The sequence below is a fragment of the Muscardinus avellanarius genome (genome assembly GCF_963383645.1).
Source record: "Muscardinus avellanarius genome assembly, chromosome: 8".
Classification (NCBI taxonomy): Eukaryota; Metazoa; Chordata; class Mammalia; order Rodentia; family Gliridae; genus Muscardinus; species Muscardinus avellanarius.
The window spans coordinates 12,817,526-12,842,554 of NC_137794.1; positions in this window are offsets into that span (position 1 = coordinate 12,817,526).

Below are 25,029 nucleotides of genomic sequence, written 5' to 3' on the forward strand. Positions count from 1 at the left end.
TATATATATATATATATATATATATATATATATAGTACAATTCTTTTAAAACATCAGGAAATAGCTGCTGAGTGAGTCAGATGAGACTAAGTATTTGAAGTAATGTGCTGTTAAGAATTAAAGTCCCCACTGCTAGGCATGTATATTTAAAATGGCAGCCTAGACAAACACCCCAGGTTCAATGTTTTCATTACAACCATCCGAGTGGAAGATGCCACTGGTGCGTGGTTTGAATACTGCCTGTTCTTCCCCCAAGTGAGTAATGTTTACACAATCAGAGAAGCAGTTAAACAGAGAAGTAAAACCCTTTGCAATGAAACTCTGACAATGGGGGTGGAAATAACGAGCTTCCCAGCGAGGCGTTGGGGAGACCTTAGTTAAGATTATGTTATGGTATTCTAATAAGAAGTGGTCACAGAGAATAGAATTTCAGAGCAGGCTGAGACACTGGAGTGATCACATAGTCCAAATCGTTCACCCTAACAGTGGAAAAACCTCAGAGGCCAGTAGAATTTAAGGCCTTGTCCAAAATCATGACTAAGCCAGGTCAGCTAATGTTCAACCTCACAAAAGATTAATAAACATATACAGTATTGGATAGGACCATCCGAGAATATTAAGGACATAATAAACGAATGAACTTGATCAATCAATTTCTTTATGTATTTGTAATTACTTTGAGTTCCATAAACTGGGAGCTTCTTTGAGGTCCAGGAATAGAACTTGTTACTTTCCTGTCCCCAGAGGGAAACACATTGCTTGGCACATGAAAGCAAATAAACATGTATAATTAATAGATATTATAAAGAACAGAAGTTATAGCTATCAGGTACCATCATTGCAAAGCTTTTGTGCAAACTCTTTAAAACAGGACCCTATCAGTCACAAAGAGATGACATTTGACCCCATGCCAGCATTCAAAAGAGGCTACCTTTAACTTTCCCAGGAATGGGTAATCTACAAATTGCTGGACACACAGCTCAAAAGATAAATGCCAGGTACCTGTAGGGGATGTCTGACCCCACTTTTAAGGACAGTGTAAAAATAAAGTACAAATTGGTCAGTAATTAGATGCCCCCAGAGGAGAAGTTTCCTCATATCATCCAGGATCATATAACTCAACACAACATAGCGGAGCCCCATAAATACTCCTTTTAGTGGGATCATTTCTTCATCCTGAGTCCTCTTCCATAGCGCCACAGCCACTGCAAACATCTTTGCTTCCCTACCCGGGACCACACCTCTACCTCCTGTAGAGGTTAGCCCTCTGACTTCTTAACATACCCTACTCCCCAATCTGGAGTCAACTTGTTCCCACATCACTGCACCTGTCCACACTGTCCTCACTCTACCCCTGTTGATAACATATTCTCTCCACAGGAGCCTCCATTTCCCTGTCCCAGGAGACTACAGCACTTGGCCGGCTAACGGCTGCCAGTGACCACCTACTTGGGAACCCTGCTCTAATTCTGGGGGCTGAGATCCCCCCCCCATGCCCAGAAGCCAAACTCAGCAGGAAGGTAGATCACTCTAAAGGCTCTGAACACCTTCTCAGAGCAATGTTGGTGGCTTTGATTTTGAGGAAGCTTAAGGGCTACAAAATTGTATCCATAGCATCCTCAAAGCCAGACTCTGCTTAGAACTCTGTTTCTACGAGAAGGAGGGATGTACCCTGATTGTCAAATGATAAATTAACCCACACAGCTCTAAAACACATCGCGCTTCCAGATTACAAGCGAAAGGAACAAAAGTAGATTTAGCATTACCAACAACGCTGTGTTTAACAGACCTGAATTGTGAAATGTCCCAGGGACACTTGCATTTTGCAAGTTGCAAAGGGACAAACCTGCAAACTTACCTAACTAGCTAGACGAGGACAACTTGTAATTTTACAAATAATTAGTGAAATTAAGCACAGTGGGGGCCTTTTCAGAAGGTCTCCTCCAACCAGATTCACCTTGGAGAAGAGGCCTGCTCCACTGGAATCTCAAGTGTCACCACTAGATTCTGCAGACACAAACGTACAGCAGTGTCAAATCTTGGGAACTCGATACCGCTTAATGTAACTGAATGGGACCCAAGTAGGTGAGTGACATCCTTAAGAAAGTACTCAGGGAATGAGTCTCCTCTGGAGACTGCATGTGGGGCAGAGGTAGCCGGATGGGATATAAATAAAGAATAATAAAATTAATTAATCCCCCCAATTTATCACTTATAAAGTTATAAAATCAAGAGCATAATCACAGAAGCCATCGCTGAGTCAGCACCAGGGGTGTGGTCCATCTCCAGCTATGCAATCCCTAGCAGCAATTGTTCAATTGCTGATGCTTCCCACAATAAATTCTGAGCATCTGCGGTCTAGAGCCTGCCAGCTTTAAAGGCAGATCCACCCATTCCCTCGGGCAGGCTCTGCAGGGTGCAGCCAGCACCTTTAATGGATATACAGGTATATATACCACGTGACCCTAACCCCAAAAGCCAGGGAGTAGAGTCTGCAGTCTGAGGTGTGGAGACTTCCACCCTGTTGGATGCTCTGAGAAGACAGGAAGCAACAAACACAAAGGCCTCCCTCCCCCAACCCCTGGCTCCGTCCAGTTTCACATTGTTCTCATTCTTTCGCTGTTTTGAAAAGCCAACGACCAGCTTTCTCCTCTGAGCTCCTTTCCTCCAGCCCAGCCATCAGCACTGATTCAGCATCAGTCACAGATTCCCTCGGGGCCTGGTGCTCTGGGATGACACAGGGCCAAGGGAGGGGCCTGCCAGGAACCTGGCAAGGTATTTAGCAAGGAAAATTTGGAAGTGAGCTGGTGGGCATTATAATCTAGCTTTGACTGTTTTTTTTTCCCCCGGCAGGCCTTGGTCTTGGTATCCTGGTGGCTTGTGTCTGCATCTCCACTTCTGGGTCAGAGACCCTAAAACTATATATATCCTTAGCATTCCAAGCATGGCCAACAATCTCCAACCGCTGGGTCTCTTCCCTCTAAAGCTCTATTGTCTTCAGAGATCCAAGACTCCAGCAACTAACTCTTCACTCTCCTCTCTCTCTCTCCTCTCGCTCTCTCGCTTTCTCTCTGCTGCCCTGCTCACCTTACACAGGTCACACCACACAGGAGAGCCCTAAAGTCTCCAAGTACCAATACCAGGACCGCTGCAGGTCTCAAGGTCCCCACCACCTAGAGGGGGTACCACAGTCACCTGGAGGGCTGACCCAGAGAAGACCCCGGCTCAGACCAACTCCAGTTGGAAAAGCACAGGTCTCTACCAACCTGTAGGCAGGAACGGGATCCCACACAAATAAAAGAGATTTTGTATGGCAAAACTCGTGTCTTCCTTCTCAGGTTCACCTCCACTCTGGCCGTCTAATGAACACCTACCGCTCCGCTCCGCAGCTGAAGCGCCCCCACTTTTTCCGAGCGCCCCCCCCCCACCAGCCCTACCTCTTCCACCCGCATTTCCTCCTCCCACTTCCTCTCCCGGGGTCCAGCTGGCGGAGGAATAGAGAAAACCGAGCGTCCGCGGTGGGCGGCGCCCGTCCTGGGAGACCCAAAGCCCCCGCGCCCCGCGCTGACTTTCCAAACTTCCCAACTCGCGCGCGCTCCCACGATCGCTTAAGAAAAGTGGAGAAGACCAAAGGAGCCCAGCGCTGATCCCGGCCAATTCCCAATCCCGCGGCGGCCCGGGGGAGACCCCGGCCCCTGCGGGCCCCGGCCGGCCGGCAGGGCTGCAGACCCCAGCCCCAGGGCCGCCCATCCCCGGGCCCCTGGTACCTGCGGGAGCGCCCAGCCGCGCCGCGCCCCAGCTCGCCTCCCAGGAAGCGGGGAGCCGGGAGGGAGGGAGGAGGGAGGAGGGAGGAGGGAGGAGGGAGTTACCTGCAGCGTCAGGTCGGCGCAGGGAAGCGTACTCGGCCCGGACCGCGCCTCCCGGGACTAGGTGCGGAGCTGAGACTGGGCGGGCGCAGCGACGAGTACCAACAAGTCCGAAGTCTCGTCGCTTTGGAACCTGTCTGAACTCAAAAACCCAGTCCTCTACCAACGACATAGAAAAACAGCCTTTCTTTCCCGCCCGCCTGCCAGGCTCCAAGGCCATGCCAAGTCCCCAAACATGGGCTGGGGCGAGCAGAGATCCAGGAGGACACAAGCTCACCTGGAAAGAAAGTGGACCTTGGAGCGGGGCTGTGTGGCCCAGGCAGCGCTGATCAGACCAGCCAGGCTCTGGAATGCCCTGGGGTGGGGTGGGGGAGGCCCACGGGCGCAGAGTTTAAGCAGAGGTGGTTTGTCCCACCCTAGGAACAGAGGGCTGATTCAGCACCAAGTAGATAACCACAGCCAGGGGCTTGTAAAGCAGACCCCATCGACGAGCTGCCTGAGAGCTTCCTGGCTTAAACAAGACCAGGAGGTAGAAAGTGGGAGGAAAAGTGCTTGTGCATTTATCTTTCTATATAAAAAAGAATTTCAAACATCACCAGACATTTGGTACTGACTTTCAACAGTCCTGGGAGAAACTGGTAGGCAAAGGACACTTTAAAATGCTTGTGAAAAGTGGCTCACTCCAGGTGGGACCCAGTGGGGCTGCGAGGATGCTGAAGGAGAGACATTGCATTTTGGTTTTAACATAAAACACTAACAAAACGAAGGACTCTTTTTTTACTTCCTTGCGCACTTCTCAAATGTCAGGAGCGCTTATAATCACTTGTACCATCAAGCGATCTTCACGATATAGCTAAATATTTTTCAATGAATCGTAGTAGTGAGAAAATGAAACTTGGGCTCATAATAAGGATATTTCAGCCTCTGGCAGGATATTTAAATTGTCATAAGATAACACTGCCCCTTAGAGTGACTTTTATGGATATTTTGCCCTGGATAAAACATTGAGAGAATGATGGACTGTTAGGGTTTGTGTTGGGCCCTGACAGGTGAGCTAATTTAGACCTGAGAAGGAAATTTGCAGAGCCTAAAAGCGGAAACATCTGAGCAAGGCTAAAGGCAAGAAAGTAAAACCAAGATTCGATTCGGGAGAGTACAAACCCCAGCTTCCTGACTGAGCTATCTGGGATCTATAGTATCTTTTCTTCAAAACAATGCAGAAAATGCCTTGATTTACATGTTCATCTTTCTTCTGTTCCTGCTAATTTCCAATTCTTGCATTTCAACACTTCTGCTTGGTCATCTTTTGACTCCATTGCTGTTCCCTGTGCAGTGCCTCATTTGCTGCTTTGTTTCCACAGCCTTCAAAAATCACTCTGGATGCTTCTTAAAGGTGCAGTATTTATGAGCATTAGAGACTGCATCGTTAAATATGCACGGTGTGTTTTTAAATAAGATGAATATTTAAACTAGAAAATTAAAATGTGACCACAGGAAGTCTAATTGTATTTAGATATTCATGAATAAATCAAATGAAGCCATAAAGATGGATATCTACTAGAATGTTAATGATTAAAAGCAAATAAAGAGAGGAAAATGTAAGTGGAGAGGGACGAGGCCCTGAGCCAAGTGTTTTCCATCCTTAGTAAAAGGAAATATATAAAACTGACCTCACGTCTTACAGAGTCCACAAGTTACATGAACAGTGCTAACAGAAGTTCATTCCTAGCTGATAAGACGTTCTGGGACAATAAAACTGGCAAGTGATTAGATACTAAAAGAGCAGAGAATTGGAGAAAGGCAGGAAAGTAAAACCAAAATCCCAGGACCATAAATATCCAATACAGATGTAGCCATGGTCAGAGCATGTTTGTGGTGGAAGATAAGTTTACAAATGACATTTGGAAAGCTGGGCGTGGTGGCGCACGCTTGTAATCCCAGCATTCTGGAGGCTGAGACAGCAGGATCGCGGTTCGCTGTCAGCCTCAGCTACTTAGTGAGGCCCTCTGCAACTCAGTGAGACCCGGTTTCAAAATAAAGAATAATAAAAAAAAGGGGGAGCAGGGTTTGTAGCTTGGAGGTTGAATGCCCCTGAGTTCCATCCCCAGACCCAGACCCACAAAAAAAATAAATAAATAAAAGACATTTGGAGTCACTTTCTCACCTACAGATTTATTATCTAAGATGGTTATAAGAACTGTGAATTAGGAAAAAGCATACATATAACATCCCAGCTCCAAATAGGTGATGAACCCACAGCAAGTAGCCACTACTGTTGCACTGAAAGTCAGGCTGTGAGGAAGAGCCCTGCTTGCAAGCTAAAACATATGGACTTGTCTGCTGAGGATAATACAATGATTAATCTAGATGACAGTTCCTGTCAGCATTAAATTCTAAGAAGTTATGTGACACATGTCTGTAATTCTAGTACTTAGGAAGCTGAGACAGAAGGATCGCAGGTTGAAGGACAGCCTCCACAAGTAATGTGATTTTCATCGACCTGGCAAAACCCTGTCTCAAAATAGAAATAAAATAGGGTTGGGAGTGTAGCTCAGAGGTATAATGCCCCTGGGTTCCATCCCTTATTCTAAAAAAAAAATCTAAAAAGTCAGGAACAGTATTCATGCCCAGTTGCAATATGAAAGCATGGTAATGGTAGGGATGGTAAAATATATATTTTTTTAAAGTAAGTAGGCTGGACGTGGTGGCGCACGCTTATAAGCTCAGCTCTATAAAACCTTCTTGGTGTTTTTTTGTTGCTTATTTTATTTTCATCAAACATTCCTTCAAAATTTTCTTAGAAATATGATGAATCACTACTCCAATTGGTTACCAGGTCTCAGTCATTATTCAAACACAAAATAGCATAAGTTCTTTCAAGAGCTTTAAAATATATTTATTTTAATGCAGTATGGGCAATAGCTTCCAGGCAGACAGAAAATCCACTAATAAAAAAACAATGTCACATGTACCAATAAAAAATAGATATGCCCATCAAAAACATTTTACCAAGTACTTTGGAGGGAGTTAAGTAAATTTTTTACCAGTATGGGCAAAATCTACATTGGATAAGTCATTACAATAGTTTATTAGTCTGATGACATTTCATTTAAAGCTACTCTAAAACCTATTGAAATGAGCACCATAATCATTTTATATAGCTCACAATTGAGTTGTTACATAAAGGATTATATAAGTGTTGTTAATTCAATATGTTTGCTGAGAGTTTTCTGTAGGATGGACATCATTCCAGGCGCTTAATGGAAAGATTAATAAGGCATAGCAGATAATATGACTAGGAATCTTGTGTTAATCTGAATTCTTGACATGGGTGCATGTGTGTGTTCAACTTAAATACCATTTAAGGTCCAAAAAGATATGGGCATTTGTGGGAGGAAAATAAAGTCAGGGAAATACAGATTAAGAACTTTTTTTCTGAGCCAAGCGTGGTGGCTCACGCTTATAATTCCAGCTTTTGTGAGGCCGAGACAGGAGGGTCGCGGTTCGCAGCCAGCCTCAAATACTTAGTGAGGCCCTCTGCAACTCAATGAGACCCTGTTTCAAAATAAGGGATAAAAAATAGGGCTGGGGAGTGTAGCTCGGAGGTAGAATGCCCCTGGGTTCCATGCCCAGTACCACAAAAAAATAAATAAATAAATAAAAATTCTGTGGTTTTTCTTCTCCCAATCACTGGATTTTTTTAGGGCAAACATTATTATACTTTCTCTTTCTTCTATTCTTCAAAATTGTGGTGTAATACTGGGCAATTATTTTTTTTACTCTGCAAGTGTCTGTAGAAGATTAGGTAATTATAACAAATTATTCTAGGGAATGAGGAAAAGAAGACAAAATGACTTAATTAAAACAACAAAATTATAGTCCTTTTAATAAGCTTATCTCATTAGATCTCATGAATACATTTCTTCTCTTTCTCTTTCTCTTGAGCAGATCAGACACATGAAAATACTAGGTTGATTGTATTTTTTAGAATACACACAAGTAAATTCAAAATTCTTGCCGATGTTTACTGGTACAATGCCTAATAATGCAGCTAGGTAGAGGGACAGGAAGTAGCTGGAACTAATGAAAGATATTTGAGCAAGCAGGCACAATGGCACATGTCTGTAGTCCCTCCTTGGGAAGTTGAGACAGGAGGATCTCAGATTTGAGGCCACCCTTAGCAAGATCTTTAGCAATTTAGTGGATGCATTTTCAAAATAAAAATTTTGTAAAGGGCTGGGGTTGTAGGTTAGACTGCCTCTGGGTTCAATCCCCAGTACCAAATGAAAGATATCTGTTATAAAGTACTGATTATTTTAATTATTCAGTTTTTAAAATGTCTCATAGTCTTTCATTACCAATATTTAATACGACATGTAAGAATAATTGTCTTTTAAATACCCTTCAAAATATTTAAGGTACCTTCTGAAAGTGATTAGCTATTTCTCATTGCTCTGAATATTTACAAATAGCCATCTTTAGAGGTAACTTACCATAGCAATATGGAAAAGTCTCCATCATCAACAATATTAACATAACCATAGACCTCCTTTACTACCCTATGTTGTATCAATTACGAAGAAATACACCAGTAGGGATAACTTTTCCTGTTCATAGTCACTCACTACCCGAGCTGAATTTCAAAAAGGGTCAGCCAAGGTTTTGGATACACATTGTGTTTTTATAATTAAGGGAAACAGAGACAAAGGCAGCAACAGAGAGACAGAGCACGCGCGCGCACACACACACACACACACACACACACACACACACACACACACACACAGAGAAATGAGAACAGCAGTAGACTCCCAGAGCCAGCTGCACTTTCTGGGAAGCCTAATTAGGGACACCTGCAGGCACATCTGCTGGGACATCTGTAGTTCTGCATCACTGGCTTCCAGACAGAGGTCTGTTTGCACATCACACCTTTTCTCACCTCTGCTCAGCCCAGTGAACCTCCAGCTGGGAGACCTCTCCTTGCTCTTTCTCTGCCTTCTCTCCTTAAGATGGCCATCACTGAAGACCCATTTCTACTCTTGCAATGTCGAATTCCACCTTTGACCAGTGTGGGCTATTTAAAATTAGTAAGACTGAATCCCTTTGATAATTCTCTGCCACGTATGTATAAGTTTAAAACATCCATAAATAGCCAGGTGTAGTGGCAAACGCTTGTAATCCCCGTGCTTGGGAGGCAGAGACAGGAGGATCGCTCAGGTTCGAAGCCAGCCTCGCTGGCTTAAGAGACTCTGTTTCCAAATAAAAATATAAAAATGGGTCTGGGAGTGTAGCCTGGAGGTAAAAGGATTTCCAGGAACCCCATTCTCACCAAAAATAAATAATAAATAAATAAATAAATAAATAAATTTTAAAAACATCCATAAACAGATATTTATCTGTACTGGTCCTGAAGTTTTTGGCATAGTTAGCTTAACCTTCCCAGTTTCTTGCCTTCCAACCAGATCTGTGGTGCTTAGTGTGCCAGCACGCAAGGGATACTTGGAATATATTCCAATAATTGAAAGTTTCCCTGGTATTGAAGGTCAGGGAATAACAATGTCTATAATGTGTCCTTCACAATGGAAACTTATTTGATGTCTTGGGCAAATAGCCCTCCTGTCAGAAATGAGAAAGGTAAAATTATTCATTTATTTATTTAGACTTACCTATAGCTATTTTCTGTTTTACATTGAAATTCAAGAAAGTAGCTTTAACATACACTGGATTTTAAGAATCTAATTACAATATATTTTCTTCACCATTTTGTAGATCATACATTAACAGAATGGCTTTAGATTTTCCAGTAAAGGACATCATTCTCCCCTTATGCAACAGCCATAGGGCAAGTATCTGACAGTTTCTTTTGGTACAGTTGTGTGTGAATATTTATATACTACAATGTACCCTTCTTATAACTTGCTTTTATTTGTGTTACTCTTAGTATCTGACATTTGTTTTCAAAATGATATGTGCAGGTTAAATTATATTATCAAACAATTTTGTTATGTTTTGGTATCATAAGAAGACGCTAGAAAATACTTATTTAAAAAACCAAGAAGTTCGAAAGGTGAGAATTTTAGAACCAGATGCCATGCGTTCATTTGAGAGGAAGACTTAAAAGAAGAAGAAAATAACATGGAAAACTTGAACTTCTTGAGTATTTCTGTTGTGCCAGGCATAGTGTCTTAGATTTTCATATGTGTTGAGTCCTCTGCAGGACTGCCCAGAGATGATATCCAATCATGGGAGGAAACGGTTCAAAGGCATAAAACATCAGGGCTGTGTGTCCTTCAAGTGTCTCCTCTTACGTGACCAGGCCTGGTTAATTCTCAGCTTCACCAGTTATCTCTCCCTCCTCCCTCATCCCACACCTGCTCCCTGTGCCTTCTTCAAGCTTGCTATTTCGTCCCGCAATGTACATGTTGTTCCTTCTTCCTAGAAAGGTAATCTTTACCCTTCTTCCCTCTCTTTGGATTGAGAAAACCACTCTCTGAAATTAAACTGTATTGTTTAATACTCTGCTGTTCTAAGTATTTATTCTCTTTTCTCACTCAATATTACCTTATTGAAAATTACTTTATCAAAAAACAGAGCTTTGCCAGGCCTGGTGGCGCATGCTTGTAATCCCAGCATTTGGGAAGCTGAGACAGGAGGATCAAGGTTTGCATACAGCCTCAGCTACTACTTAGTGAGGCCCTTTGCAACTCAATGAGACCCTGATTCAAAATAAAGAATAAAAAATAGGGCTGGGGACATAGCTCAGAGGTAGAATGCCCCTGAAAAAAAAAAAAAAAAAAGAGCTTTGACTGGATCCTTTTATGGGTTGAGGAAATACAATACTGGATATGTAACATTCACCCATTGATTAGAATTTTATATCCAGACCCTTTTTTTCTATAATAGGGAAATAAACATCTCTATGCATTTAAGGAAAAAAGTCTCTACAATAAACTAACTTCCTTTACAGTTTGACTCCATGGAAAAGTTTCCTGGCTTTTCAGAGTAGATTGGTTCTAGGAGTATAAGTTTTCATGTACTTTTTTTCCTTAAAACTACTATAATTATAATTTTAGGTTTACTAATGCAAAATGTCAATTCCTATGCTTCCCAAAGAACTCTCACTATTTTTCAAAGAACAGGCATCTGTTTCTGTTTATCCAGTTCTATCTTTGGTGCACAGCAGGTCCATAGTAAGGGACCGTTAAGTATTTGAAGAGTGAATAAGAGAATGAATGAAAGAAATGAATTCATAAAGTATTACAACTAAGAGCACTCTCTCTCTCCCTCCCCCGTTCTGTGTGTGTGTGTGTGTGTGTGTGTGTGTGTGTGTGTGTGTACGCATGCCGTGCTTGAGATTGAATTCAAAGGCTACACCTCGAGCCCTTTTTATTTTTTATTTTAAACCAGAGTCTTGATAGGTTGCTGAGAATCTTGCTATATTGCTGAGGCCAGCCTAGAACCTGCAATCCTCCTGTCAGCCTCCCAAGTGAGCATTTTTTCTTTAACTCTACCAAACAACATTTGAATGTATCTTTTCTCTTTCTCCATCTCTGTATTTATCTCTCAATAATTTCTGCAATGATTTTCTCTTTTCCTCCTGAGAATTGAGAATGGATGTGGTGTTGAAAAGTATAAACAGAGGAGATTGTGAGCTTCAAAGTATTTAACATAGTTATCAAACTTCCAATATAAAGATATACCTCCTAATCTCTGCTCTAATAATTAGAGTAAAATTATATATGTGTGTATATATATATATATATATATATATATATATATATATATATATATTGGGGGGGTACTGAGATTTCTGGAAACCCTTCTATCTCCAGGCTACACTCCCAGACCTATTTTTTTAATATTTCTTATTTGGAAAAAGGGTCTCTTAAGCCAGAGAGGCTGGCTTCGAACCTGTGCAATCCTCCTGTCTCCGCCTCCCAAGCGCGGGGATTACAAGCGTGTGCCACCATGCCTGGCATTATATATTTTAAGCAACAAAAAAAATAGGCACGCTTTTGAACAAAGTTCTTTCCTGCCTTTACCCCATCATACTCCAGCCAAAATTGTATTTCTCTTGTGGAGATTACATGGGAATCCTAAACATTAAACTTCATTTAAGCAGTTATTCCATAAGACTCCAGTTCTGCTTACAAATGTAGGCCAAAGGGGGGGGAAAAACCCATAATCAGTATGGTTATTAGTTGTATAAACAAAATTAAGGAAATTTTCAACCATAGGGAAAAAAGAATACAAAAATTTGCAAACTAATATCACTGTGGATAGTCAGATTCTTCTCCTATTTGCTATTATATAAAGAGTAGGCTTGTTCTAATTAAAACATTTATTATGAAAACTGGTTGGGATGTTATAGCATTGGTGATACTAAGTGATGAGCAGAGAGTAAAAACCTAGATAGAACGCAGCTTGGAATCTAATGAAGTCCAAGCTTAGAGCCAGTTGATTTTAATTCAAATCCTGCCTTTCTTTTGGATTGGTCATGACCCCTTGGAACAGCAACTTAAATTCCTGTGTCTCCATATCCATATCCTTAAATCTGACATAATTATAATTATACCAACCTACCTCAAAGAGATGTTGTGTAGCTTAGAAAACCTGCAATTACTATACAAAAGTCCAATATTACCATAGTTATCATTACTGCTGATGGTCCACACCTCTTTCAGACATCAAAGCTAAGACAAGCTCTTGGAGGAATTAGGACAGAAACACAGTCTTATTCTCTATGTGACAAATTCCATTCTGATGGCTCATCTTGGAAGGTCATCTTCCAAAGAGGTTTCAAATACCCCACCCCCTCCAAATTAAGGTTTCATTTAGCAGGACTTATGAACCCGAGGAAAGCAGTTGTCTATCAATAAGCCAATCAGATTCTCTCTTGGAGTTTGGAAACGAATTCCACATATCTGGAGATAGGAAATCAACCTGAGGAGTCACTGTTCTTCATTACGTAAGTAGAGAAACAAACTAATCTGAAAAGGGGAAGAGAGCACAAAAACAAGGGGCAAGTAGGGAGAAGAGATGAAACAGAGTCTGAACTGCTTTTACATCGGGTCCAGTTTCAGCTGGGGGCTTGAAGGTGATCTTGTCCTTCAGCTCTGGGAAAAATGCGCAGAATACATCCAAGTATTTCTCATTCCTACATTTGTAAACACCAGCTGGTTTCTGTTACTTGTGATCTAAAGAATTCCAACTAATAACCTGTTTTAGTGTCAGGTAACAGGCTGATAATAAACCCCAGGGTAAGGAGCAGGTCCAGAGAGAGTTTTCCTACCCCACGGGGGATATGTGTAGTTCCAACCGTACCACAAAGAAGTATTTGATGAAACTATAATCTGCTGGCGCTCGAGACCTAGGCTCAGTGAGTACTTTCAGAGAAACCTCAGTGAAAATACTCGCAAATGAGGGCACATGTGGGATCATTGTGTCTGCACCTTGAGACTATTAGTTGTAGACCAGCTCATGCTCCTGTTTGGAGCTCAGTTGTAAACACATAAAGAAGAGCAGAAAGGCTGATTTCAAGTATTTCAGATCCAGGAAAGAAGATTTCACAATGAATTGAATGAATTACAGGAGATGGGTCCAACAGTTGCTATGGTAATATTGATGCACATTGAAAGCTCCAGAATCCTAATGTTGGGTGTATATTAAACCTGCTCATCTTCCCGACGCCCACCCAAGTATCTTTAAAACAGCTGTATAACCTTTTTCCTGATAGTAGCAGTCTCCACATTATGGTAAAGCACATTCCAGCACTGTATTGTCAGGAGGAACGGGCAGAATGGAGTCAGAGTAATAAAGGCTTCTTCCTCCGTCCATCGTTAGCCATCTGCAATCTGTGCCTGAATTTAATCAGCAGAGAAAAATGAGAATGGTTGAACACTGGCAGTAGTTCATCACAGGCAGGGACCCCTTATGCCAAAATAGGGCTTGGGCATAGTCTTGACAGGCAGTGTCCTATAGATCTGTTTTCCTAGCAAATTAACTCATTTAAAATAAAATTCAAAGACAACCAATGAATTTTGAGATGGTGTGAAACTGTGAAAGGCACAGTGACCCATGCTTGCTAATAGTGGGAGGAGTGTCAGCTACCTGGATCATCTTCACACCCAGATTTGAACATCACAAGGAAGTAAAGTAGTGCTTGCGTGCCTAAGCATGTGTGTAAGTACACACACCCACACACAGACGAACCTTCCTCATGCTCCTCTCTGGGGTGGCCCTGAATGTCAGTTAATGAGGAAAAGACTAAATTTTAGTTTATAAAAAGTCATCCTTTTTAAGCCTCCACTACGGTTTATTGATGTGTTAGTCATGTTTAAATGTGATCACCACAATATATAAGCTTGTGGGAACCATGCCTACAGATCAAGAATAAACTAGACCAAAAAAAAAAAAGAAAAAAGAAAAAAGAAAAAAAGTTTTTCTAAGAGAAAATTAACCCAGACTAAAATGGCCTTTGTTTGTTTTTGTCCTGCCAACATCCCTTTCTTTTGAGAGCCATGTTATGGTTAAAAATGTCCCCTCAAAAGCTTATGGGTTGAAACCTGGTCTCTAATGCATCAAGGCTCCAGGTGAGGCATCACTTCAGGAGGTGAGTCCCTGGGGCATGGCCTTAGAGACTCTATCTGCCCCTGCTCCTTCTTCTTCTCTCTCCTTCCAGTCTGCCATAAAAGGAGCAGATTTTCTTCACCATGCCTGACCACCAAGCTGTTTCTGCCTTGGAGCTAATCAGCGATGCACTGAACCTCTGAAACCATGAACAAAATAAGCCTTTCCCCTCTAAGCTATTCTTATCAAGAAATTTGGTCATAGCAATGAAAAGTTAATATATATATATAATATAAAATATATTAAAATATTTTACATACTAAAATATTTTATATTATGTAATAATATATAATATATAAAATATATATTAAAATATTTTTTTTCTTCTGGATGTGTTGTAGCTAGAAATTACAGTACTTCCTTATCCTACCCACACAGAGATTGGCACATAACCAAACCTTCTACATTTTAATAAGAAAAAATGCAGGGGAAGCTTTCTCCAACCATCCAGTGCGGCCAAGCAGATTGCGTTTGAAATACAAATTTCAACATTAATAAAAACATGTTGCTGTTTGTTAAGTTATAAATTATCTTGGCCATATGAAATATATAAAGAATATGATTATATAAGGGATAGATTATCCATATAACAACCAACTAGTTTAAGAAATGAAATATTACCAATATTTTCAGGCAAGTATTTTAACTAAAGTTTTCTATGCACCCTACTGTAGATCATTGCCATGGGTTTCCTCAGTTTGTTGCTTATCATTGTTGTCAGTTCTGATACTTTTTCTACCCTAAGTTATATACAGTATTATTTAGTAGAACTTGAACTTACGTTCATATATCATTTTGTAATTATAGAAGTTAGAAAGTACTTTTCCTCCAAGACTTGCAAAATAAGTGAGGCCTACATTTTTCCTAAGTGCATAATGAAATACTTAAAGGAAGAGGAAATGAAGCCAACTTACTACAAAAAAAAAAAAAAAGAAAGAAAGAAAAAAGAAACTGGGAGGGGGATGAGGGAGGGTAGGGGAAAGGGGGAAAAGAAACTCTAAACTGATCGAGTTCTGAGTGTAGCCAAGCCTAAAACTATCAACCAATTTTAACTTAATCTTATAAATTTGGCTTAATGCTTATAACACAGTCTGTTAGCTTAGCATTGCCATGACCAACATGCCTCACATAAACAACTTACAGGAGAAAAGGTTTATTTTGGCTTATGATTTCAGAAGTTTCAGTCTAGGACCACATGATTCCTTTGCTTTTAGGCCCGTAGCCTGGGAGAAAACTCACAGCAGAAGGGCTTAACAGAGGAAAGCTGATCGATCAGCTTATGCCAGTCAGGAAGGAGAGAGAGAGAGATCGCGGAGAGAGAAAGGGGGAGGAGAGAGAGAGAGAGAGAGAGAGAAAGAGAGAGAGAGAGAGAGAGAGAGAGAGAGAGAGAGAGAGAGAGAGAGAAAACACACAAATGAACAGCAGACAAGACATGGTTCCCAAGAGTAGGCTCCCAAGGATCCACTCTTTTCAGGTTCCACTTTTCAGTCTACACCATCTCTCAGCACTGAGTCCATCAATCCATCTGTCAATGGATTAATTCACTGATGAGATCAGAGCCCTCAAAGTCCAGTCACCTGAAGCTCCAACTCTGAACACTATCGCATTGGAAACTGAGCTCTCAGCACAGGAGGCTTTGGGGGATGATCTGAATCCAAGCCACAGCACCCAGAGTTCTAATAAATGAAGTAGTGTCATGAGAAGGCATACGACAGGTAACAACACCCTGGAATGGGAAATTGTTCACATCCAGATGTCACTGTGAGCAGCAATGACATCTCTTTCTCTGAGTAGGAAGTTGGAATGTTTGCTATGTCTCTGCTATATCCTAGAATTCAGATTCTTTGCTTTCTTCAGGTGGAACTTTGTGGACCCAGAAATGGTGGAGAATGTTGCCAAGTAGTGTTTGTCTTCAGCAGTTTCCAGAAAGATCCCACAAAAAAAAAAAAAAAGAACATGCCTAAATTCTTAAGCCAGGTAGCTGAAAACAGAGAGAGAACAACATTTAGATTTACTAATAAAGAATGGTAAAGGATTCTGAGATGACCAAGTCAGAAAATGGTGCTTTGCAAAATATAAAAAGATGCAAATTATTTGATTCAAAGTAAAACTTCACGTACATGAAACCTGGAAGATGATATAAATTTAACCAAGGAAGTGAAAGAATGCTATAATGAAAATTACTAACCACTCTCAAAAAAACTAAAAGTAGATCTACCACACAGGATCCAATAATCCCATTACTGGATATATAACCATAGGAAAGAAAATCAGTACACTGAAGAGACACCTGCTCTCTCATGACTATTGCAGCACTATAACAAAATTATTCAATGTTTGTGTCTTTTAGTAGATAAAATGTGACACTTAACACAGTGGCCAAGTATTTTGCTATATAAAAGAAGAGAATCTTGTCAATTGCAGCAAAATGGATGGAATTCGAGACCAGACACAAAAAGCAAATACTGCATGTTTGATTTCCTATGTGGAAGCTAAAAAAGTTGATCTGTAAGTACAATAGTGATGGAGAATGGGAAGTATGAGAAGAAGGAGAAATAGAGGGGGACCAAATAATGATTTCTAAAATATATTCTGATAGTCAGGTGTGGTGGCAGTCACTTGTAATCCCAGCATTTGGGAGGCTGAGACAGGAGGATCATGGTCCGTGGACAGCCTCAGCTACTTAGGCCCTTTGCAACTCAGTGAGACCCTGTTTCAAAATAAAGAATAAAAAGTAGGGCTGGAGGTGTAGCTCAGTGGTAGAATGGCCCTGGGTTCAATCCCCAGTACTGCAAAAAATTAAATAAAAAACATTTAGATAAACGTAATAAGGTCTAATGTTTTATAGCACTTCGGTGTTTATATAGTAACTATAGTTCACAATAACATATCATATATTTCTTAAAGAGAGGAGCTGAAAGATATCAAATATAAATAAATGATGAGGATATGCCAAAGCTAATTACCCATATTAAATTAGTACACATCAGATTCGTGTATTAAAACAGCACAATGAGCCCCATAAATATATCCAATTATTGCATGTTGAAAGAAAAAATTTAAATGGCATCCAGGAGTAGCCTAAGCCCTAAACTTCACCTTCTAAACGTTTTTATTGCTTGTTCCTGGACCGACAGAGGAGATTTTCTTTCAAGTAGGAGCTGGTGCTTTATACTATTGGCTGCGGTGCAGCAAGACAGTGCAGGGATGAACTCAACTCAGGATCATCAGTAGAAGGTGCAGTGGAAGCCAGAAAGTGGAAACCTCAGGAGCCCAGCAGAGCAGAGAGGGCAATTACTGAAAAAGACAGCAATAAAGGTAAGTTTCAGTGCTTTTTTATTTTACTTATTTTATTTTTTGCAGTACTGGAGACCCTTTTTATTTTATTTTGAGACAGGTTCTTCCTAAGTTTTCCAGGCTGGCTGGAACTTGGGGTCCTCCTGTTTCAGTCTCCTCCAGTAGCTGGGATTACTGGCATGGGCCACTGTGCCCAGCTCACTGCTCTCCATCCAAGATTTATAATGCTGATTATTATCCTGTGGAGATTTTCAGAAATAAATGGGAAAGCAAAAGAGCTAGCATTTTAGAAAATTTAATTGTCAAAGAACCCTCAAACCTGAAATGTTGAGATCTATTATTGTTCAACCATTAAATTCAATATTCAGTTTGCTTTCATCACATTTATAGAGAAGGGGAGGACTAATCAATTATGGTTCTGCAGAGGAAATCCTCCCACATGCTCTTTTCCGACACAGCCATGGAAGAAAATGGACCCTGGCAATTATTCCAGCAGTTAGAGTAAAAAGAAGAAGACAACATGACCTGGAATTTACTCTATGCCTGCAGCCAAGATCCTTAATACTCTTTCTTATAGCATATTATTTATGCTGAAGCCCACAGTGGCATTCACTGTTTGTCCTTCTCTGCCTTTTCACAACTGAATGTCTTATTTTAGCTATCTTCCCTCCTTACTCACCCCAAACATCATGGTGGACCATAGGGCTTTGGGAGGTTAAATATATTTATGGAGAAGCACATTCGGATGTGATGAAGGGGAGCACATATCAGCAAATGTGTCATTCAGAAATTACATGGATATATTGCTTTTCTGGGAGGAACTGAGTTTACATTTAGTGATATTGGGAATTATTGTAGCTTGTCAGATGGAGACATTAAATGAATGCTCATGATGTGGATGCTGGGCAGCTGGGGTGAAATACAGAAATGCATTCAAAGTATTCTACTGTCCTTCCACTTTTGCGAACATATTCTCCCCCAGTTCATGTGGATCCTATGGGGGTGTCAATCAGAGATGACATCCGTACCCATCTACCTGCAGCAGCTTAAGAGATAAACCTGAGAATGGGATTGGCTGCAGATAGGATTCCATTTTTTTTTTTTTAAATAGAACGATTGGCTCTTGGTGGGCCTACACCCAAAATAAGACCAGATTCCTCTAGTTCTATAGTAGTTAAAGGTGGTTTTTTGTTATTTATAAATTAGTTGGATCATGACTGAGATTGCTCTAGATATATGGAAAGAGAGACTGCTGAGAAATGAAGAGTAGGATAGAGAAGATTTTTTTTCAGTACTAATCACAATCCTTCTTTCTCTGGAAACTGCCCCAAGCACGATGAGGAAGTGATAGCCACCATCTTAAAAGTAATATCAACTTCTCTTCATTGCTAACAGGGTCAGGAGAAGATTGCAGAACAAAGTTATACTGATCACAATTTTTTTCTCCTACATAGAAAAGAAATTCAGAGGTATCTAGTTTGTCACGGCATATGACTGGAACTAACAGCAGGCAAATCAAGGGGCTGTAGCAAAGTCACTTCACCTTAGGAAGAAAAAACAGAAAAGCCATTATGCAAAGATGGAGACACTTATGTGGATGTGGAGAAATATACAAAAGAGATGGAAAGAGAATTCTGGAGGCTTTCCTGGTACTAACGCCATTGTCTTCAGAGGCTCAATGCCATTCATTCTAGCTAGCCCTTCTGCCATCACTCTTTCCTGTAAATTCAGTAGAGCTCCAACTGTAAGCTTGTATTATTGCTAGGTGGGTTCTGTTTGCTCACAATTAGGTTTTTCAAAAATAGTTATAATAATAATTGTGATGGAACCAATAGTAAAAATAATGTTACCTAGCCGGGCGTGGTGGCACACGCTTGTAATCCCCGTGCTTGGGAGGCTGAGACAGGAGGATCGCACAGGTTCAAAGCCAGCCTCAGCTACTTGGTGAGGCTTTCAGCAACTTAGTGAGACCCTGTTTACAAATAAAATATAAAAAAAGGTCTGGGAGTATATCCCGGAGGTAGAAAGCCTCTGGGTTCTACCCCCAGTACCACACACAAAAAAATGTTACCTATTGAGCATTTTCATATCTTTACATAAATTATTTAATGTTCACTTTAATTTAAAACATAGTTACCATTATCCCCAATTTAAACATGATGAAAGTGAATATTATAATATACTGCTATATATATTTAGCTAAGCAGTTACTCAAGCAAGTTGTTACTATAAATTAAGAAACTGATATTGAGTTCCTTTAAGTAAATTGAAATATTATAATAAACCAAAAGATGAAGAGTAATAGCAGGAAGGTACGAAGTTCCCTTCCTGGTATTGGTTGTTTACTAGCATGATATGATTGTCATGGACAGGTAAATATCAGGCCTCAGATCGCATTTTGAGTCATTCGGACAGATTATTTGATCAAAAATTTCCTTAAAAATATAACAACAACAAATAAAAAAAAACAAAAAAAAAACAAAACACCCACTGAAACCGAGTTTAAGTTTTGAGAGAAAATCTTGCAAATATGTTCAGAGGAATAACAGATAGTGGACTCTGCCTTCAGTACTGAATTTTTGTTTTCCCCTGATATTTCTCCTAGCCGAAGCTCTGACTTTAATCAATTGCTTACATGATTCAGACAGTTTGATATAACATGAAAAAACAACTTTGCCCCTAGCTGAATAGGACCCACATGGCTGCCTAAATACGACATGTGGAAAATTATTAACCACAGGGAACCTTACCGAGGACATGACCCACCATAATGTAATTCAATAGACGGGCAGGGTTAGAAAACAGCATAATTTTATCGTCCACTGTGCCTTGTCCATGTTTATGTACTACTGCACTCACTAGATATGTCTGAGGAAATCAAGAGGAGGCAGATCCAGTTTTGAACTGTGTCCAGGAATGACTCGTATAAGATCCAGAAGCTTTTCTTCTCAACTACTCTCCTCTTGACATAATTTCTTGTCGTTAATGTTTCATAGATTGTTAAACTGCATTGCTACAGCTCTACCGTTTGCTTTTATGTTTGCCTCCTTTATTACACTGATTTTCTTACTGTATTTATCCACCTCTCCTTCTTTGCTGTCTAGTGCATTGTGAACACTTGATAAGAACAGGCAATGCACATTGATATCATTTTAAACGCGGTTTTCCCATGTCCCACTGCATCCACATACCTTAGACGGTTCCATATTAAGACGCACATGAGCAACAGCCCTCTATCATCTTTCTTTGCTGCTTTCATCTACAGATTTCTAAATCATTCTTTATTTCCTTGATTCTGTCATGTAATTTATTTCCTAATTCTTGGTGAGTATGACACCACATAGGCCACCTTCCTAATACGCTGGCCACCATAATTTTATCCTCCAACCTACATCAGCTAGCCACACCCAGGTTTCGATCCTGCATTTGTTGTTACCAATAACAGAATCCTTTCTATAATATTAATCCTAAGCCTTATGTCCTCTAATCACTCCTTTCATTCTTTTCTGTATGTTTTTAGACTTCTGACATCTGAAACTTCAATCCCAGTAGACTTTGAATTCATTGACTCCAATGCTCTCTGCTGTCTTCTCTTCTACCTGGATTAGGATTAGGTTTTACATTATAAGATTATTTTATATATACTGTTAATTCTTTTTTCCTTCTTCCCTTCCATTGTATTCTTCTGACCAAGTGTCTACTCCCAGGTAAACTGGACCCTCCAAACTATTCTATGTCTACACCTGAAAGAGGACATGGCTGGAGAAAAACTCACCATTCTGCTGACTGGCCCCAGTTTACCTTTAAGATGACTAACTTCCAGCAACCCTTAGGACAACACTCCACAACATGTCCCTTGTTCAAATCACTCTTCCCATCATTTTTCCTATTTCCAAACTTGTTTTTCCTCAGACCTCTGATATTTCTTCCACCCTCCCATTATTAGTTCAAAACTATCTTTTTGTGAAAAACAGAAGAAATCAGAATAAAGTGTCCCAACATTATTGCAAATAAATATAAATTCTAGGCCTGGGAGTTGTGGTGTCTACCTGTAATTCCAGCACTCGGAAGTCTGAGACAGAATAGTTGCAGGTTCAAGAAGAGGCTCAGCAAGTACTGATACTCCTGTTAACCTAGTAAGATCCTGTTTTAAAATAAAAATAAAATAGGGCTGAAGGTATAGCTCAGAGGTAGAATGCCCCTGGGTACAATCCCCAATACTACATACAAAAATAATTTATAAATTCTTTTTAAAAATCTTGCTCTATTCTTTGAATGAACAAACCTCACTCATGCAATGGACAGTCTCTACACATGTGTCCAGGATTCCACCCCATTCACCTACTCAGGAATAGGACATGGCTTCCCTTCTTCTGATGCAACCTTCCTACTGATACTCTGTACTGAATGTCCCTTATTAACATAGAAACATGTGATAGTATTTCCACCCAAAAGAAAATGAAAAAATTCCCCTCATTTCCAGAGGCCCAGTGTCATTTCAGCCCTCTGTCACGCGACCCTTCTGTCTCTATAAATTCAGTGAAGCAACATTGTATGTTTGCACAATTGCTAGTTGGGTTCTGATTATTCACAATGAGATGTTTTGCAATAAGACAGTTGTGTAGTTAAAATAATAATGGCTTTGCTTTCTATTTCTATGTTACTCTTTGTAACAAAGGCACTAAAAATTTGTCTGTCCAGGGAATCTGATGGCTATTTTTTTCTTTATTGAACCCACCACATCGACACCATGTTCTCACTGTTCCTTTTAAGAATAGCTCTTGACAAGGCTATCGTTGCCGTTCACATTGCCAAATCCAATGGCCAATTTTGAGTTTTGTCTAACCAGGCCCATCAGAAACATTCTTCACAATTGATCACTCTGTTCTTGAAACACAACCATTTAAACTCCAAGACATACTGGGGACTGAACCCAAGTCATTTTACCTAGGAGCTATACCACCAGCCTCCCAAGTCCTAGGGTGACAGGAGTGCTCTACCACACCTGGCTTCCAAAATAAAATTTGGGTTAGGCCCAACTTCTCTTCACAAACAAAACAAAAAATCACCACTCCAGCCGCAGCTTTCCCCAATTCAGTAAATAGTAATTCCATTCTTATTTTTCTTCCAGCTAAAAAATAAGACTGCATGCTTAAATATTTCTTGTTAGTTTTTCTGCATTTAATCTACCAACAAACCATATTGGATTATCTTCTAAAATACACCATTAGTCTCATCAATTATCATTATTACTCTATTTCATCCTAGCCATTTTACTTGGAGTGTGTGTGCATGTGTGTGTGTGTGTGAGTGTGTGTGTGTGTATGTGTGTGTACATGCGATGCTGAGAATTGAACCCAGGGCATTCTACCTCCAAACTACACCCCCATACCTCTTTTATTTATTTTTTTTTAATTTAGAAATAGGGTCTTGCTAAGTTGCTGAGGGCCTTCAACCTGCTGTTTCAACCTCTCAGATATTGGGATTACAAGCAAGAATCACCAATGCCCAGTTATAAAAACTAAACTATATTTCTCAGCATGTCCAGTTGTTGTCATCAGGAACAACCATCCAGAAACTGGGTCCCTGTGTGACAGAAAAGAAATCCCCACCTTAATATTGCAAGATGCTCTTAGTTTCCCTGCCCTTGTTATTTTTCATAGAGTAGCTAGAATAAAATTTCTAAAATATACCTGATCATATCAGTCTTCATTACTTTTTTTTTTTTTGGTACTGGGGATTGAACCAGGGGCATTCTACCTCTGAGCTACACTCTCAGGCCTATTTTATTCTTTAGTTTTAAATAGGATCTCACTAAGTTGCAGAGGGCCTCACTAAGTAGCTGAGGTTGGCCACAAACCTGCAGGCCTCCTGTCTCATCCTCCCAAGTACTGGGATTACACACGTGCACTACCATGCCTGGCTATATCATTTTCCATTATAAGACCTTTTAATATTTCACCCCCTGAGAGTAATATTCTATATCCGTGTGACAGTCTACAAGGTCTTACCAGATTTGCTTTTGGCCACTATCCTGAATTCATCATATTGACTTCCCCCCACCCCAGTCACCACTGCAAGTGTACACCACCCCTCTTGCAGTCACACACACATTTCAGAATCCTGCCCCAAAGGATTCTCACCATTCCTTTTATTTTATTTATTTATTTTATTTTTGTTTTTGCTGTTTTGGGGATGGAACCCAGGGGCATTTGACCTCTGAGATACACCCCCTGCCCTATTTTTTTTATTGTTTATTTTGAAACCGGGTCTCACTGAGTTGCACAGGGCCTCACTAAGTAGCGGAGGCTATCCGCGAACCGTGATCCTCTGGTCTCAGCCTCCCGAATGCTGGGATTACAAACGTGCGCCACCACGCCTGGCTAACTCACCATTCCTTTTCCCTGAATTACCCTTCCCTCAATGTCCTTACGGCTTACTAGAGGTGACCTCATCAGTGAGATATTGTTTCTTAACTTCAACTGTAGACAATACCTCTCACCCTTACAATTTTCCAAAGAAATATCACATCCCTCAAAATGCTTGTTTTCTGACATCAGCTTCAGATAATTTAAGAAGCAATTTCCCTTTCAATTTTCTACTTTCCCCACATTAAATATTATCACTTGGTCCACAACTGCAACATCTGCCGAGCACATACTCTTCGCTTGTTTAAGTGATCATCCATTAATGGACATTTGTATTATATTCACTCATCCCTGCTATAAACAGTGTTTAACTCAATAACCCTCAGCACAGGAAATTTTATTTATGTGTGGTTCCTGAAACATGTGTCAAAATTACAGGCATCAGAAAGGATGTGAAGGAACCACAGCCCTTGAGCTTTGCTGATGAGAACGTGAAATGTGCAGCAACAGCAGAAAACAGTATAAAATTCCTCAAAAATGGAAACATAGAAGCATTATACCATCTGGAAATTGTACTTCTAACTACACACACACACACACACACACACACACACACACACACCAGGAACTTGAACAGGCATTTGTATACTAATCTTCACAATAGCCAAAGAAGAAAAACAATTTAAATATCAACAGACGGATGGATAAAATATTATATATGTGTAGAATGGAATATTATTAAAGCACTCAAAAGGAATGAAATCCAGATATATGCCACACATGGATGGAGCTTGAAAATGTACTAAGTGAAATAAGCCAAAGACTATGGACAGATTTTATATGTTTACCCTTAATTTTATATGATTAAC